This window comes from Filicampus tigris, chromosome 12 (assembly GCF_054856515.1).
Source record: "Filicampus tigris isolate MCC_2025a chromosome 12, RoL_Ftig_1.0, whole genome shotgun sequence".
In the NCBI taxonomy this organism is placed as follows: domain Eukaryota; kingdom Metazoa; phylum Chordata; class Actinopteri; order Syngnathiformes; family Syngnathidae; genus Filicampus; species Filicampus tigris.
In genome coordinates, this window is record NC_141228.1 from 2,185,404 (window position 1) to 2,204,637 (window position 19,234).

At 40.9% G+C, this 19,234-nt stretch overlaps 1 long non-coding RNA gene across 1 annotated transcript; it reads right to left on the reverse strand.

Moving 5' to 3' along the window:
- Nucleotides 1-466: 466 nt before the first annotated feature.
- On the reverse strand, nucleotides 467-4,197 carry LOC147138043 (uncharacterized). Its single transcript, XR_015089125.1, has 2 exons — nucleotides 3,963-4,197; nucleotides 467-3,475 (listed from the first exon to the last, which is right to left on the reverse strand). It is a non-coding gene; the product is annotated as an uncharacterized LOC147138043 (long non-coding RNA).
- Nucleotides 4,198-19,234: the final 15,037 nt, after the last annotated feature.

The following is a 19,234-nucleotide window of genomic DNA, read 5'->3' on the forward strand; positions in this document are numbered from 1 at the left end:
GAAGTTTGTTCAAAGTTGAATCAAGTGATGTTTTTGGTGCCCTGTTCAAAAGGGGTTGATGGACAGATGTGTGTGGAAAAGATGGCTCGGAAAGAAAGCAATGAAATGCTTGTTAAAAAAAATGGAAAAAGCAGAACAAAAATTTAAGAAACAATACATTATTATGAGATGGTGCAACAAGATGGATTATTACACAAAATTATTAGATAATAAAAGTGAAAGAATATTTAACGTATTAAATTGTCGCTGTCATGTGAGAAACACTTCTCCATTTTAACAGTAACAGTGTGATATTTTAGCGATCCAATGTTTACTCAAGAACTGTATTCTATTATAAATCTCACAACATTTTCAATAGTAGTGTAGTGTATTTTCTTTCGTTGAGCAGGGTCAGTTGATGCGTTTGTCCGGAGCAGACGCAAGGCCAGGCTGAGTTGATGATGAAAAGATTTCTCTAACAATTCAGTTGATTGGGAACAAGATTTAATTGATACCAATACAGCTGATGCCAAAAGAAGTTGCTCTCCGAGTTGCTGCGGCGCGCGCTCCTCCCGTCTCGTGTCTCTCTTCTTATGGGGAGCAGGATGAATATTCAAACTTGATTATTACATATGCATTGGGTGCCCTTGAATAGCTAATTCCTTTGCCTATTTCCCGCCTAACCCCCTCAGGATGCCCCGGACAGAGAGGTGCCACAAGGTTTGCTACTCCTAACATCCCCTAAGATTGATTACCTTGAGACTATTCAGTTTCAGTTAGGAAAAACAAAGGAGAGCTTATCCAGATGTCCCCTGCCTGATGACATCCTGTCTCCCCCTTAGCAGACCAGTGTCCTGCTGACCCCTTAGATCACACGCGTGGCCACTTCTCACTTAACACAGGCGTCACTGAAGCCTAACGGCACTAGTCTATATTAAAATATACCTCAGTAGAAACTGTACAAACAAAGTGACATGTAAAATAACTCTGGTTGGTCTCCTAATCAATGATCAAGTGTAAAGATGTACTTTGTTTATAATCAAGAAATACAAATAAAATGAATAACATTTTGTAAAAACTTGGCTTGTCAAACAGTTAACAACACACACCACTTTAAAAACAGGTGAAATAAAATGCCCCAGAAAAAAAAGAAGGCACAAAAGTATGAGTGGCCATTATGGACATTTTTCTGGATTACCTGTCACACACACACAAATCATATACACTCATACACAGCACTGAAATGAGTATTTAAGTATATGAAAGCATCTGCTGATTTCAGTCGTGTGTATGGGATTGTTTAATGTGTGGTGTAACATCTCAGTGTGGAGTATCGTGAGTGTTTTCAGTACTGTGTGTGAGAGTATTTTAGTAATGTGTGAGAAGATTTCAATTGTGCGTGTTTCATTAGTGTGCATTTCACTTGTGTGAGTGAAAGGTCATCGAGAATGTCCATAACAGCCCTGCATACAACAGGATACATAGGAGCTTTTACATCCAATTCTTGTTTGTACTACTGTACCTACACCACATCCATTACCCACATCGAGATTATGAGAATGCTGTTAAATTCACTGCGAAAATCTGGATTGTTGTAGTAACCAATGGGTAGCTTCAGTACACATCCACATGTGTGAGACTGTGGACGGCGGAGGAAATCAGTGGTTTCTATAAACTCAATGATTATGGGTTTGTCCACGAGGTCTGATCCAGTACAGAACCGCAGGAAACGCTGAAGACTGTTGCAATCAATTTCCCTGATGTACTTTTTCAGGTAACAAGAAACTGTTAACTGGGCTGGTGTCATCTCCTCAGGAAAGCTTAGAAGCTCCTTCACTGTTTTTGCATTTGGTTTTTTGTGTGCAATGAAATGATGTAAACCTGGTGGTAGTAAATTAGCTAGAGAACCCATACCAGGATGCCAGCACTTAATTACATACATTGGTGCCTGAATAATTTGCTTGTGTCCTATTTGTGTCAAAATGGAGAGCAATGTGTCCTTGGTAGGGACCTGCTTGCATTCATGCGCATCAAGTACATCCAGAAATTCATCTGTGTCCACTGAATTGAAGTCCTCCAAAGCCCTCTGCAGCATAGATCTTTCTTCATGTGATACATACAGCAAAAGTGAATCCTTGAAACTACTGGTTGTCAAGCCATACAGCACCTCTTCCAGAAATGGTATTGCAAGTTTCACTGGGAAGTAACCAGCTTGTTTCCACCCAAAAACAAACACTCTATCTATAGCCTGCCATTCTTCACACTGAAAATCATGCCTGATGAATGGGACTTTAACTTCAACTCCCATTGTATAACTGTCATAAAAATCCGTCCAAAATTCTGTCAGACAGTCTCGCAAAACACCCCTTCCTTCTCCCTGTTCAAGCTCTCCATTTGGTAAACGCATTTTGATGTTAATGTCAGATCCAATAACTTCTGGGTCTTTAAAGGCACTGATTAGGTCAGTGAGACAGTGACCTATTTTTACAATGAGTGTTACAGTACAAGAGGTATGTGTTAGTTGGGATTCAGAATCGTCTTAGACTGGAGCATCTCCCTCCCCTACGGGCACTGGAGCAGACAGTGACGGGTCCATTGTTTGATATTGTGCATCATCCTCTTTTTCAGGAAAAAGTATTTCTCAATTTGCTTCATGCACAGTTACATCCAGCCTGTCATGACCCCTTAAAACAACAACTCCATCAGAATCTTCACCTTCACCCAGCATTGGCGAACTGTCACATGGTAATGTGTCATTAAATTCCAGATATCCACTTGTGGAAGCCCCATCATCAATTCCATGGTGGTTTGGAGATTCTAAAATTCCTTTTCCCACCAACAGCTCTTTGGCTTGATTCTGGTCATTTTCAGTGAGATCTACAACTGTGGGCTGGCTTACTGTGGGATCACTGTCCACATCTCCTGAGGGCTGCTGTCCTGTCTTCTTTTTGGTGCACAGATAAAGTCTCAGAATTCGAACCTTGCTTTGGTTATACAGCTCGTCCACTGTATTGGACACATCAACGGGCATCTGTGAGCTCTCAATATGAGTTGAATAGTCTGAAAGACTTCTGTTTTTTTTTTTGAATGGCCTTCAGGAAAAAAAGATTTTCAGCCATAACTTTGATACTTGCCACGGTTTCATCTTTGTCAACAGAAAGATGCCTGGTTCCTCCACCACTTACAGACTTCACCTGTTTGTACCTTTCCTCTTGTTCATTAAAATCCATCCATCCAACCTCAATGCGTCGCACTGTCCGTTTGGCATTTGTATTTCCTACCAACTTAGATCTCTTTTTTGAGGCATCACCTCAGCTCCAGACAGTCTTTGTCTTTGCCTCGAAAGTATGGATTCTTTCCTAGATGGTGATTTTTGTGACAGTGCTGCTTGTCTGCAGAAGGCAGACTCCTGATTCCTTGAGACTCTATCTCCAGCTTTGGGGATGTACTTCGCCAGGTCACTGTCTGTCATTAATGGATTGACAGTTTCATCAATCTGAAAAAAGCAAATGATTATCCAGGTGAATAAGTAAATTAATTCATACATACATACAAACATTCTAGAATGCCGATGGATCTTTAAATTTAATTAAGAATATAGTTATAAAAATGTAGCGATAGCATCCTTAGTTTTTAGATGGTATGTACTTTTGGCAAAATGTACTTCTGTGAATGATGCAGATATTTTTCCAACTTGAAATGACTAATATTAAATTATCAATTAAGCGATTGATTAATTAATTAATTGAAATTGTTTTGTAAACACTTAAATGTATTTGATTGGATCACAATTTGAAATATCAACAACCGTTTTTGGGATAAAAATCTAAAAAGAATAGAATCACACAGGCCCAATCTGATTTTGTGGATCGAGCATATCTACTCTGCTGTCAAATTGTTCTCAAGAAAATTTTACCTACTCTTTGGAAAAAATACACAACACACACACTTGAAATGCAAAGACAGCAGCTGCAGCGGCTTACCTTTTCATCTTCATTTGTCTGGATCACATATTCAAGTTTGCGTTCCACTAGGAATTCTCGCAGACGCATGTCCATGGGTGCCCCTAAAACTACATGAGAATATAATTAACAAGTAGCCTTCAAGTGGAAATCTACCCAAATATATTTTTTTCAAGAATATGTTCCCAGCAGGCCCACTAGTTGAAACACGGCATTCTGATGAATATTGCTTTTGTGGAATATGAGTTAAGCAGCAAAATCCACCCCTTCTTAGCCATCTCAGGGGATGGCCATTTTGTCACATCTGTCGACTTAAAATGACATTACAACTGCTCAGGGCTGGGGTAACGACCAATCACAGCTCAGCTTCAGAAAACAGGTCAGCCGTGATTGGTCGTTACCCCAGCCCTGAGAAACTGTGATGTCATTTTCAGTCAACCGAAGTGACAAAATGGCCACTCCCAGAGATGGCTACAAACGGGTGGATTAACTGTTATTCCATAAACGTAATATTAATCAGAATGTCTTGTTTCAACTCGTGGGCCAGCATAGAACATATTCTTGAAAAAAATATGTTTGGGTTGACTTCCGCTTTAACAAGCACGGTAGTAGATTCGACCACTTCTCGATCTATGTCTCCAAATTACCATGTCACTGCATATTTCTGTTGTTACTATTATTAAAAAGCAAAGAGAGACTATGCCAGGATAGCATCGTGTTTGATTGAAATCTGATTTGGCATTTCAAAATATAATTCCTTTGAAAATTGTACAGGTATCAATTACATCTGAGTTCAGAGTGATGGGGCATGTATGTATATCACAGATAATCCCACTACAGATTTCAAAGATCTTTTATTTTGAAAAGGCTAAATCAGATTTATTAAAACATCCTGAATGATACCCTGGGATTAGTGGTGTCTCTCCCATAAGGTTGAGTGATAACAGGGAATATAGTGGATGTCACAGTGAAATCTGATGTAATAGTAGTCACATATATAGATTTCAAAGTTTTTTATTGTGAAATTATGTATCGTATTTGGATAAAACTCAGTGATTGGGATAGTCTAGTGAATGTTCACTTGTCAAAGAGATATTTGACATATTGTATTAACAGTTTAACAGAAAACAATTATTTTGGGGTGAGTACCGCTTTACCCATTTATTGACTGATTCGAACCACATTGACCTCAAGTTTCACAGTCCATATTTCAACAACACAATAAATTCCACTCTATTTCAGTTCGGTGCATTTTGTAGTTCAGCTATGATTTTACTGGTCCAGCTCTAAGTGGCACCATGAACTACAACGAGCACGTCTGACACCAAAGGGATACTGTAATGTAAACAATAGTGTCAGAGCTGCGCAGTTGTAGCAGTGTAACAGTGATATGTAATGAATTTAGAATAGGTTTTGAAATCTTTGATAATCAATAGTATTGGAAGAAAAAGCATGCCCCTAAGTAAATGTTTTCTTAGGGCTTCATGTGGGCTGGGGTCATCTCTGATGGTGATTTAGCCATAAAAGAGACACACCTTCGTGACACGAAAAAAAAAATGATGTGCATCTCACCTCATGCACATCATACCTCGTTTGGCAGTGTAGCAATCCCCGCAGTTATACGTTTAACGTGCACAGCCGCTTCTACAGACACACAAAGGAATTTACTGAGGGATATTTCTATATTTATCACAAGGGAAAAGCATACAGTATAGTTTGAAACTCGGGTAAAGAAGAGACGACTAGTTGTAGCAAAGTATCAAGCATTGACATGATTAATTAACTGCCTGAATGCGGGTGTCTTACTGTCTCGATTGGGCTGTAGTTCGAAGCGAGTCTGTGAAGGTGCGCTCGATTTGTTTACCATCTTGTCCAGTAAGGAATCAGAGTACTTCATGTGCACGCTTTAACTATTTCGTGTGCACGCTGTAACTATTTCGTGCGCACAAAGTAGTAAATGGTGCGCACAAAGTAGTAATTGGTGCGCATGGATAAGTAGTTTGTGCGCACGAATAAGTAGTTCGTGCGCACGAATTAGTAATTTGCGTGCACAAATTCCGTACGTTTACGTTTCTCCTGCCAAACTGGAAATAATTTGCTGGTTGACCTGGGCTGCAAGACCCTATTTTAGAGTGGCAAGGTATGAATGTGGGTGATCCTGTCAGAAAACACAGGCCCGTATTCCACTTGACACGTCTATTTATTGTGGTCTGAAACAACACAGACAAAAAACCTAGCAACATCATCCAATGCATATCTATTTGTTAACAATATGCCTAAACATTACAATTCACTGGATTAAGAAATTAATCAGCCAAACAATACTGGACATACAATACACATTCACACGTTTCATCACTAGAATAATTAGCATGTGAGCCAAAATAACTAACTCGCGTTCATCAACGTGACATCACTCACGAGAACATATCTAGGCTATTATGTACAGCAGTTACCTGACACGAACTTAAATTATTAAACTCACCTTTTAACATTTACACACAACAACAAACGTGGTGAAACACGGGCAATCTGCAACTACTGAGTTTGCTGGCACGAACAAACTACGAGCTGTGTCGAAGGAGGAAAGAGAAAAAAAAAGTCACTCACTATCAACACTTTGCGCTCGAATAGCATTCAATTCCTGCTGACAGTGTGGGACATCTCAGCACTACGTCGAAACTCAATGAATTTATCAAATGCCAACAATTACTAATAATAAAACCTGAGATTTCTAACATGAAGCATTTCTAATAAAGTGTGTTTTACTCCACATAACTTCACCACAATCTGATTCTGAAAGCCACGAAAAGTGACGTGAAGCCTTCAGTCAGCATGTAGAACAGCCATGGGGTGGCAAACATTGATGCAAAGAAATATATTACATAAATAGTGTAACGAATTGGGTTATCTGTGTTGTGGTTGAATTTGCATGCGAGCAAGAGTAGCGCAGGACGAACAGGAGAGCCGTTGCTCTTTTTTGATTAAACGGTTGTCGTACTGTATTGGCGTCGGCTGTGGCCCACAGTAGCCGGTTGGACTAATAAAAACATGATAATTAAACTACGTCTGACAGTGTGTTCTTTGAAGTCGCTACAATATATTTTAAAGCTTGACGTCTTCGGCAGGCGCGAAGGACCCGATGATATCTGCTACCCACACCGGTTTGCTGCGGGCCGGATCTAATAAAGTAATATCATCCCAGGGGCCGTAGAAAACCTTCTCGCGGGCCTTGACTTTGACATTTGTGCTCTAAATGCATAGCAAAAGTCAGTATTTCAATGTTGCAAAAGTATTCACACCATTGCACCAAATTAGTTATTTCGAGTAAAAAATGATTGCACACCATAAACTATTGCATCACAGTGTTACGAGCCTGCATTTAGTCACCTGTGACTCGTATAGGCTTGATTACGCCCTATAAATTGTGCCCAGTAGTCACCTGTCCACAGTCATCCCATGCTTGTCAGCAGACAGCAGTCATAAAGTCCAAGGAGCCATCAGAAGACCTCAGAAAGTTTTAGAGAAGCATAGAGATGGACAAAACTACACTTCAAGTGCCAAAAAATAGGGTTGTTCCGATTATGTTTTTTCAGGTCCGAGTATTTTGATTTTGATATCTGTGATCTTTCGATACCCAGATTGGATACCGATTCGAGTCCCGATCCGATACGTCGGCAATGCATTAAGAAAAGCAGTGTGCATCCGATTTTTCTGAATATAGAAATATACATACATCAACGTGTATGCTATGTATGTTGTTATATATATATATATAAATATATATATATATATATATATATATATATATATATATATATATATATATATTTATATTTTATGGACCATTCCACCAAATCAGTGCCCCTTTCTTTTTGTAATACTCAAAATAAACTCAGTTTGATATTTTTTCCCCCTTTTTTTTTTAAACTCAAAATTTTATGATACACATATTGAACAACTCAATGTACATTGCTTCATCTCAGAACTTGTTTTATCATGTCAGTTTTTTTGTACTGAAACCCTTAGTGGGTTTTAGCCATGACATTTACACAAATTGAATGGTTACTTTAAACATAATACATATCAATGTGCTGGACGCTTTGTAAAAATGTATTTTCATGTTATTGTCTGGGCATGGAAATGGCACCAATTTGGTTGAATGGCCCGTATAAGCATCACCATAGAATGAGGGATTTCTCAGTTTGGCACATTTTATTTAATGGTAAACAATACATTTACATCGTTATTTAAAGGCTTGTGTAGGCTAAAATGAATGGCCCACGCAGCTCCGTAAATGCGTGACTTCTATAAACGACGCTATTGATTTATGACCTCGTTAAATGTAACCAGTGGGGAACAAGCTTGATTGTCAGTAAATAATTTACAGTCGTTAAACTTCTATTTGAAGTTACATCACTGGACGTGTCACAATTGCTATGTTATCCGTCACGCTTCTCAGCTGTCTCAACTCAATGCCGTTTTGCGAGGAGGCTGGCTTCTTTATATCAGGCAAGGCGCACATATTTAAAGCGACACTTGGATGAGCTTAACATTTATATAAAAGGTTTGCATGTAAAAATGACATCAGTACTAAAATGCTCTGCCCTAAAGACTCTGTAATGATTTAACTGCTTTTTTTTTGTGATTAGATTCAAGACAAATTGTCCCGCCCCCTTTTGGGGCTGGCTTGTTATTTGGTCTACGTCACGGGAGGGAGGCAAGCTGGTAATATTGCTCGCTTTGTCAGTTCTGTTGTCTAAAACGGCAACCGATCGCCGCCAAAATGCAAATGCACATTACTACTCTTGTCCACTTCAACCTGTGAAAGTATAAAGGTGTTTTGCACAATAGTTTGGATTTAGTGACATAAATATGATATATTTATATATTTAATATAATATATTTAGTGATATCATCATGATCACCTCCACAAAATCAAAAATACCGTGGCGATCGCTTCTCCGCTTACACAGGCTTAAGCGGCCAAGAACATGAATGCACACACGAACCCCGACTGGTTATATTTCGGACATTTTGCTACGCTAAACTCGTGTCAACTCTCAGGAGGTGGACAGCGACTGGCAGCGGGCAAGCAATCAGGCAAACATGGATCATCAGCCCCCACCCCCCGCCCCAAAAATGGACATCCGGCCAGGCCGCAGGGTCCGACTGGTCCGGCCCAGGAACGGACTGCCCAGCTCTGTTATTTCCTAATTTCTCCAAAATAAATGGATGAAATAGAAAATGACAACTCTTTTCATTTTCCTGATCAAAAAATATATAAAGTGAACTTGTTAGTGAAAACATGGCCATCCCGGCCCAAACATATCTTTCAGGAGTATCCTTTGTGTGTGTGTGGGGCACACAAACTACATCACGCCGGGAAAAGAAAGTCACACTACTGTGTTGTATAAAACTAAGACACTACTGTACTATTTGGCAATATATTTGCACATTTGGATTATTTTGTAGCTTTGTGACCCTTTAAATGTTCAGAAAAAAAAATATATATATCTTTCTCACCCGATACCGGATCAGCTAAAAATCACGTGATCGGCCCCGATTTCCGATCACGTGATCGGATCAGGACAGCCCTACCAAAAAGTACAGTTGCATCACTGGTCCAGAAGTGGAAACGCCATGGTGCCACTGTGAACCTCCGAAGAACAGGGCGTCTCTCCAAGATCACGGCAAAAGGGAAGAGGAAACTGCTCAGGGAAGTGAGAGCAAACCCCTCTGTTACTCTTCAAGACCTAAAAAAGTATCTTCAGTTTGCTGGGACTAATGTACACAAGTCCACAATATCCTGCACTTTACACAAGGAAGGGCTCAAGGAAGGTGGGTGTGTTGCAAAGAAGAAGCCATACCTGAAGAAACAACATCTGAAGGCTCGCTTGCAGTATGCTACCACACATCTAAAAGACACTCCAGCGATGTGGGAAAGAGTGACGTGGTCAGATGAACGAAAATTGAACTTTTTGGCCTGAACACCAGGAAGTATGTTTGGTGCAAAGCAAACACAGCTGATGATCCGGCTCATACCATCCCTACCGTGAAACATGGAGGTGGGAACATAAAGCTATGAGGCTGTTTCTGTTCCTCCGGTCCTGGTGAGCTTGTCCGTGTACAAAGGACTATGGATAGCATGAAATACATTGACATCCTGGAGAAGAACCTCTTCAAGTCTTCAAAAAGCTTGAACCTTGGGAGCAGGTTCACCTTTCAGCAGGATAATGATCCAAAGCATACAGCTTGAGTGACACAAGAATGGCTCAGGAAGAAGAACGTGAAGGTTCTAGACTGGCCAAGTCAAAGCCCAGATCTCAACCCAATAGATTAGAAAACCTATGGCGGGATCTGAAGATTTCCGTCCACCGGAGATCACCAAGGAACCTGACTGGGCTGGAGCAGTATTGCAAAGAGGAGTCGGCAAAACTATCCAAACAACAATGTGCAAAACTCATTGCTGGCTGACTATCCAAAGCGATTGGAAGCTGTTATTGCGGCCAAAGGAGCTGCAACCAAGTACTGACTATGATTTGATGACTTGGTGTGAATACTTTTGCAACAGTGAAATACAGACTTATGCAATTTATCTGTAGTAAATAGTGCTTATGAACAAAGACAGTGTTGTCTTTGTGCTATTTTCTTTCATGCAAATACACGAAACACACTTTTCCTATGTTCTGTACCAAGAAATTGAGTGTTGCTCATCGGTATGAATACTTTTGCAACCCACTGTATATGTATACTATATAGAATATATGCAACTTTTCTTTTAATTCAGGAACATTCCTGGACAAAATGAAACTTGTCCAGTTTGAAGCTAGAGACAAACATCTTTTCACCAATTAACTCTTATTCTTATTCACTGCCAGTCATTTTCAGACCCTCTTTTACCATAACGATTGAAAAACTATAAATAAATTCCAGGGATTGAATGGCTGGACTGTGAAAAGGCAAGTAAAGTCGTCAATGGCAGTGAACGAGTTAAAGGCCAATCTTGTTATCACAATTTTCAAAGATGTTGGGGAAAGCTATGTCAAGAGACTGGACAATTTGAATGAAAAACAATATTAATGGACAGTCAATATGGTTTTAGTTCAAATAGATAAAGTTTTATGGCTTTAATTAAGTTAGTAGATGAGATAACAGGATGTACAGAAAACAAAAACTATGCAGTAGGAATTTTCATTGACTTAAAGCCTTTGATACAATTTCTTGTGATATTTTGCTCATAAAGATGAGGAGGTATGGTGTTAGAGGGGTGGTGCTTGACTAGCTATGAAGCTACATTCGTAATAGAAAAGAATGTCCCATTGGGTAATCTTAAATCAGAGTGCTTAAACATTGTCTGTGGTGTTCCACAGGGGTCAGTTTTGCGACCCTGTTTATTTTATACATAAATGATATATGTGAAGTTTCTGATTTATTGACATCTGGTGCTGTTTTTTTGCAGACCATAGATATTTTATGTTCTTAGGGAGGACTTACATCATCATTTAGAGATGGTCATAATTTAAATCAAAATGCATAAATTCAAACATTGAATTGACATGAATAAGCAATCTTTGAACTTAAAACTAACCTCATGATATTTGGAAAACGTAAAATAAGAAAACAACAGAGATGGGCATTTCGTTCCAGGGACGGAGGTGGGTTTTCGTCCATCCCTCTAATCGTCCCTAACTGGGTCAAGTACCTGCTGACTTGTTGTGTTGGGTTCTTTTAAAAAGCAAGACCACAGTTCTCTTCTGCGATACCACGGCGCCACTTTTATTAACTGCCTGCACAACACCTTATATGCGTTCCCTGCAGTAACATTGCACAGGCATAGTCTGCCCTCTAGTGTTTCCACAGATGTAATACCATGGATTACACCACAGGCTGCATTTCACTCACAGGTGACTGACAGAAACACGCCCTGCCTGTTTTGTGTGTGTAATCTGGGATAACCTTGCGTTATTTTGCAATAATTATAATTATATTATTATCAGAGCTGGGTTTACCCTTTTTTGCCACTCTGCCCTCCGTCCGCGACCTGGGTACCCTTCCGCTCTCGTTCTTCTGTCCTTATTCATAAAAATTATCACCCTCCGACCCTGTCCGCCCTCGTCCTTTTAAAGCGCACCTAAATGGTATTTAGTTAGTTAGCTATTTTTAGTTAGTACCTTATACCGTTTCTACTTCGCAACACGGCCCTCATGTTTTCCATTTTCCACCCGGCCTGCGCTCGGCAGATTTTGTTTTCGTCCGCCAGGGCGCGCACCATGGCCCACTGCGCCCCCCCATACGACGGGCCGTTCAGGGTCCTGATTTGGGGGGTAAGCATGAGAGTGGACAGAGTTAAGCCGGTTTATGTGGACATTTCCGGGCCTTTGGTGCTGGCTCGACCTCCTCGCCGAGGTCGGTCTCCCCGCCCCGCTGCTCCGGACTCTGCTGGGATCCCCTGTGGCGCCCTGTCGGCGCCTTCTGTCTCCCGCCTGGGGGTCGACACTTCCAGTGGCCCCTCCCCGACCCCTTCATTGCGTACCCGCCGTGGTCGGACTGTCGTACCACATAGGCTGGAGGATTTTGACTATGGGTGAATTCTGGGGGGGCCTGTATGGTGTTTGCTGACATAATTCTCCGATGGAACTAAAGGTTGAGGGATGTTCAGTAAAGTCTCTGTGATACACCTCCTTTCCTTCGGCACCACACATGCCTCTCTCTGTCTCTCTCTCTCCCTACATACTTACCTACCTGTTTTATTAGACCATTTACCAATTATACATCATCCATCACTATTATTTGTGTGTAAATTCATTTGCGAATGTTGATAATTTCATTTACGGTTTACAGTTTATTTACTGGACGAAATATCACTTCCAATATTTATATTAAAAATATTAATATTATTGATAGAAAAATTGATCAAAGGTACTGATCTCCCACCATAGTAAAAACATTTAATATTGTAGCCCACACTATACAGTTGAATATTCTCATTACAAGATAACTTTACCAGCTACAGCAAATGTTGCATTTTGAAAGTGTCGTAATCATTATTCAATAAATTAATCCCAGATTAAAAAAAACAACAATTTAAAAGTAACTTCAATTTAAGTAATGTATTACTCGACAATTAGTGTACCGGTAATATTGAAAAGAAACTTATTTCACATGCAAGTAATTAGTGGTGTGTAATATATTACATTTTGGAAGTAACTTGCCCAACACTGGTCGTCAGTGAGTGAAATGTGTCCTGTGGTGTAATCTATGGTATTACATGTGTTGAAGCACTTGAGGGCACACTATGTCTGTGCAATGTTACTGCAGGGAATGCACATGAAAAGTGTAGTGCAGGCAGTTAATAAAGGCGGCTCCATGGTATTGCAGTAGAGAACAGTGGTCTTGCTTTTTAAAAGACCACAAAACATAACACGTCAGTCGGTACTTGACCTGGTTAGGGACGATTTGAGGGACGGACGAAAACCCACTTCCATCCTTGCTTAGGCCATCCCGTCCTTTTTAAAACCTCTGTCCGTCCATCCAGGAGGAAACCGGAGTACCTGGAGGAAACCCATGCAGGCACAGGTAGAACATGCAAAGTCCACACACTAAGGCCGGGGCCGGATTCAAACCCACGACCTCTGCACTGTGAGGCGGATGTGTTAACCAGTCGACCACTGTGCCGCCCACAAACAGTAACCATGTAAATAAAACGCCGGTTTCGCTATCCAGATGTCCCACCCATATTTCATTCAAGCATAGGAATAAGGTGAATATGACGTGGGCACACTGACTAACTGTTCGTTCTATTATTTAAAAACAACGCTACATTTGAGTCAATAACAGACACACTTTACATAGATTTTTGGGGGCATAAAATAAAATGATTTTTGGATGTCAGAAACGCAACAGCGATTGGTGATTGGATGATCACGAACGTGGAGGTGGAACTTCTGCCTCCACATGCAACAACTTCTGCCTACAGCCGTGGATGGATTATCACAAATTTTCAGATCACAGCAATGCGTATGGGTAAAAAGGATATGTCAGTGAACATTTACTTACACAAACACACAAGTTGTTTATAGGTAATTATTATATGGATTGTAAGGAGGAGACAGGGCAAAATAAGATTTTGCTTACCTCTGCCCCTTCTCGAATTTAGCAATTTGTATAGAGTCTCTGTTTACTTTTATTCCTTAATTGATTTATTTTTAATTGTTTGAGGTAAAGATCAAATCAAATTACTTTGGCAGCCTGACATTTCCTACTTGGAGATGATGTGGCTTGACAAATTTAGCTCAGAAAAGCACCATGTTATTATTAAAGTCACAGCAAGCAATAAAAACTCAAGACAATTTTGTTTTGTTCCCCTTTACAAATGTGAGGTGTAATTTACTTTTAAGCCAGTGTGACTATGAACAAAACAGCAGCGATACACACATGCCTATGTTTCTTAATTACACCTCTCCGTACTTCTCGATGCTTCGACTGGCACCCAGAAGTTATCACACCAGCACCGCTCTGTTACTGAGGATGAAAATTGTCTTTAATATGCATCGAGGAGGCACCACGAAGGAGCTACAGCTGGGCTGTCAAAGTCAAATAGACGGAGGGCCAAATAAAAAAATTAGCTACAAGCCGAGGGCTGGACTGATCGAATGTTCATTGAACATTTTGAACATGTCCAGATTGGATCGGGCCCTTTGCGCCTGCGGATAACGTCACGTTTTATGATCTATTTCTGTAATATATTTCTTTGCCTAAAATTCCATATCCACAAATCCAAATTTAGTCCCTCAAAACCTCTCTTCGTAATTTTTCGAGGCAGAAACCAGACAGTTTATAAATTCTATTCTGGATTCTAAAAATATGAAAGCGATTAAGACTCTTGCTTTGGGTTATTTATTTAGAATTTTTGTTTAAAATCCCCCTGGCTCTTCTTTTTTCTTTTCTCTGTGTATTATGTATGTATTAATAACTGTGTTTGTTTTGTTAATGTTATATATATACAACAACACAGATAACCCAATTTGTTACACTATTTCTGTAATATTTTTCTTTGCCTCTATGTTTGTCACCCCCCTGGCTGTTGTGTTTGTATGTTCAGAGTTAAAATAAAATAAAGTACATTACTGCTACTAGTGCGAGGCAGCTCGTACGTCACTTCCACCCGAGTAGAAGCAGCTGCCCATCTTATGAAACAAGATCAGCGGGATGTTTGCGTTTCTCCTACCAAACTGGCAACAATTTGGTGGTTCACTCGGGCTGCAAGATTGTATGACATGTATATAATGTGAAGTATTTCTGAATAAAACGTGTTTTACTCCGAATAACTTTTCACTACAATCTGATCCTGAAAACCACGAAACAGTGATGTGACGTCTTCAGTCGGCACGTAGACGACCGAAGGACGGGCCTTGCACCACATGGATCCAGGACTACCTCACAAACCGGCCACAGTATGTGAGGACACAGGACTGTGTGTCTGACGTGCTCCTCTGTAGCACGGGGGCCCCGCAGGGAACTGTCTTGGCTCCCTTCTTGTTCACCCTCTACACCTCGGACTTCAACTACAGCACCCCTACCTGTCACCTGCAGAAGTTCTCTGACGACTCTGCGATTGTCGGCCTCATCACAGGCGGAGATGATCGGGAGTACAAAGAACTTACTCAGGGTTTTGTGGACTGGTGCCAGCAGAACCGCCTCCTGATCAATGCGGGGAAATCCAAAGAAATAGTGGTGGATTTCGGTAGGCGCCATCACTCTGCACCTGCAACAGTGAATATCCGGGGAACAGATGTTGAGAGAGTCTCAACTTACAAGTACCTGGGTGTTCATCTGAACAATAAACTGGACTGGAGCGACAACACAAACGCCCTCTATAGGAAGAGTCAGAGCAGACTCTTCCTATTCAGGAGACTGAGGTCTTTGGGGTTCATGGGACACTCCTCAGGAACTTTTATGACTCGGTGGTTGCATTGGCCATTTTCCAGGAAGTGGTCACCTGGGCAGGCGGCGTCTTGGCCCGGGGCAAGAAACGGCTGGACAATCTGGTCATAAGGACTGGGGTTCAGTCCTCAGCTCTGTCCTGGGTTGCTCCCTGGACTCTGTGGACTCGGTGGGGGACAGGAGGATGATGGCCAAGCTGTCATCAATGCTGGACAACCCGGCCCACCCCCTCCACGGCACCCTAACAGCACTCCACAGCTCCTTCAGTGACAGACTGTTACACCGTCGCTGTGCAAAGGAGAGATTCCGCCGCTCCTTCTTGCCTGCTGCTGTCAGACTCTTTAACAAGAACATTGTGTAGTCTCTACAAACTGGCGGACATTAGTGCAATTGTGCAGTCCTGCACCTGAGCTTATATCGTGCAATACCCAACATTCCCCACTACTGTAATACCGTGCAATACTCAACATTCCCCACTACTGTTAGTCTAGTTTTATTTTTATCCAATGCTGTTCCTTACATCTCACTGCAGCACTGCAGCACTGTCACTTACTTAGAGTATTTTTCCTCTGTACTATGTACAGGCTAAAATGAGTGTTCCTCATACTTTTTATGTAGATGTATGTTGGTGTGTATATACATGTGTATATACACATAGTTACTGCGTATATTTACATAGGTTTGATCCTGAATGTTTGCCGTTAATGTTATACATTAATGGCTACATCATACCGCTGTCCCTGTGTGACCTATATCTTTGCTGCTGTAACACTGAAAATTTCCCCACTGTGGGATCAATAAAGGCCTTCTTATTCTTATTGCAAAAGTAGCGGTAGTGTTTGTTATTTTATTTTATTTTTTTATTTAGCAAACACGACAGCCAGGGGGTGGCAAACATAGATGCAAAGAAATATATTACAGAAATAATGTTACAAATTGATCCTGAAAGCCACGAAACAGTGATGTGACGTCTTCAGTCGGCACGTAGACGACCGAAGGACGAGTCTTGCAAAAGTAGCTGTAATGTTCGTTATTTTATCTTGTTTTTTATTTTGTAAACACAACAGCCAGGGGGTGGCAAACATAGATGCAAAGAAATATATTATAGAAATAGTGTAGAAAATTGGGTTATCTGTGTTGTGGTCGAATTTGTGTTTTGCCGAGTTGTGTTGTTTCTGAGGTTGAATGCATCGCGCGGCTCGCTGGATGGGAGGGGATGCGAGCGAGAGGAGCGGAGGACGAAGAGGAGGGCCATTGCACTTTTTTGACTGAACGGTTGTCGTACTGTATTGGCGTCGGCTGCGGCCCACATTAGTCGGTTGGACTAATGAAAACGTGATAAGTAAATTACGTCTGACGGCGTGTTCTTTGAATGTGCTACAATATATTATAAAGCGTGACGTCATCGACAGGCGCGAAGGACCCAATCACATCTGGTCCTCACACCAGCTTCCTGCGGTCTGCGGGCCGGTTCTAATAATAAATCAATATCATCCCACGGGCCTTAGAAAGCCTTCTCGCGGGCCGAATTTGGCCCAAACGCCATATCTGCTTCTGTAATTTAGAGAACATAAACTCAGACTCATTTACAGCTGGCCCCAGGATCTCCTCACCATAAATACTTCATCGGTCAGTGAAACAGTGTATTTTTACAATTACACCCTGGGCAGCATCCTGGATGTCCACACACCTATCAAAGTCAGGAGATTCTCTTCCTCCTACTCAGCTCCTTGGTTCACCAGCAAGCTATGGAGAATGCCATGAACACCTTAGGTGACGTCACTCAAGAGTACTACTGGAAGACGAGCGAAAGCAGAAAGCTGGAGTATCCTAAGTCCATCTAACTAACTAATATCCCCTAGTTTTACTGAAATTGCTGTTGTGTCCGACGTATTAACGTGCATCGTTATGTTTCATTTGTCGAAGCAGCGGTTTGCAGTCAAAGTTACGCCACGTTGTGTTTCAATCGTGCATTATGTAGCTAACGTTCGCGGAGCTATTCCACTCCAGTCAAATTTTGCTGGTGCTTATAGGTAATGTTACGTTGCTTTATGTATCTATAAACAGTAACATGCAACATCAGTTATCTGCTCCGGAAAGCTCTCTGTGGGCACTGGGCGCAGCACAGCATGCAGACCGTATTTAGGATGATGTCCTGCTCCCGCTGCTTAAACAAACAACAACAACAAAAAACTCTAGAGGAAACACTGGCCTGCTAACCATAGCCGTGACTGTATTAATATATAATGTGTGCTTTTTCATTGTTACAATATTTAAGTATGCACTGCTTTATCTGTTTCAGGTTTTAGCAAACTGATATTTATTTTTTAGTTATTTATTTTTGTTAATTCTTTTACTTGGGCTGTTCACACATGCACGCACCAGGGGCGGAGCTATGTTTGACAGACTGCTCACCCTGTCAGATTCATGAAAAAAATTACTTTACATTTTTTTGTAAATTAGGAAATTATTTTTGAATTTGTGTTTTGTTGTTGTTTTTATTTTTATTTTATTGAATATTAGCACGTCTGCCTCACAGTTCAGAGGTCGTGGGTTCGACTCCCTGTGTGGAGTTTGCATGTTCTCCCCGTGCCTGCGTGGGTTTTCTCCGGGTACTCCGGTTTCCGGAATCCTCCCACATTCCAAAAACATGCATGGTAAGTTGATTGGACTCTCTAAATTGCCCCTAGGTGTGATTGTGAGTGCAGATGTTTGTCTCTGTGTGCCCTGCGATTGGCTGGCAACGAATTCTGGGTGTCCCCCGCCTACTGCCCGAAGACAGCTGGGATAGGCTCCAGCACGCCCCCCTTGTGAGGACAAGCGGCATAGGTAATGGATGGATGGATTATTGAATACTAAGAATGGCATAATTCTGGTTGTTTAAGGAAGATCTGAACTTCATATTATTCAGTTTGTCATTTTATTTGAATATACGATGTGTCGGGACAGTAGGATTGTGTTCAGTGAGAGAAATATTCAGGCCCACCCTGATTTATCCAGGCCCACCCATTAGCCACGTTCTGGGCGCCCCTGGCACGCACACATTGTTTCATCGTTATGTATCGATAAATACCTCATTCATGTTCACACATCATGATGTCATAATTGAGATGTGACAGTTCATTCAATTTTCAAAGTTTTTTTTTACTTTAATAAACAAAGAATTTCAGAAGTGTTTTTTGGGGGGAATTAATAATTGTCAAGTCAAAAATAATTGCTAGATTAGTCGAAAAATTAATTGTCAGACTAATCGACTAAACATAAAAATAGTCGATAGATTAATCGGGAGAAAAATAAACGTTTGGGATAGCCCTAATATATATAGTCATATATATATATATATATAT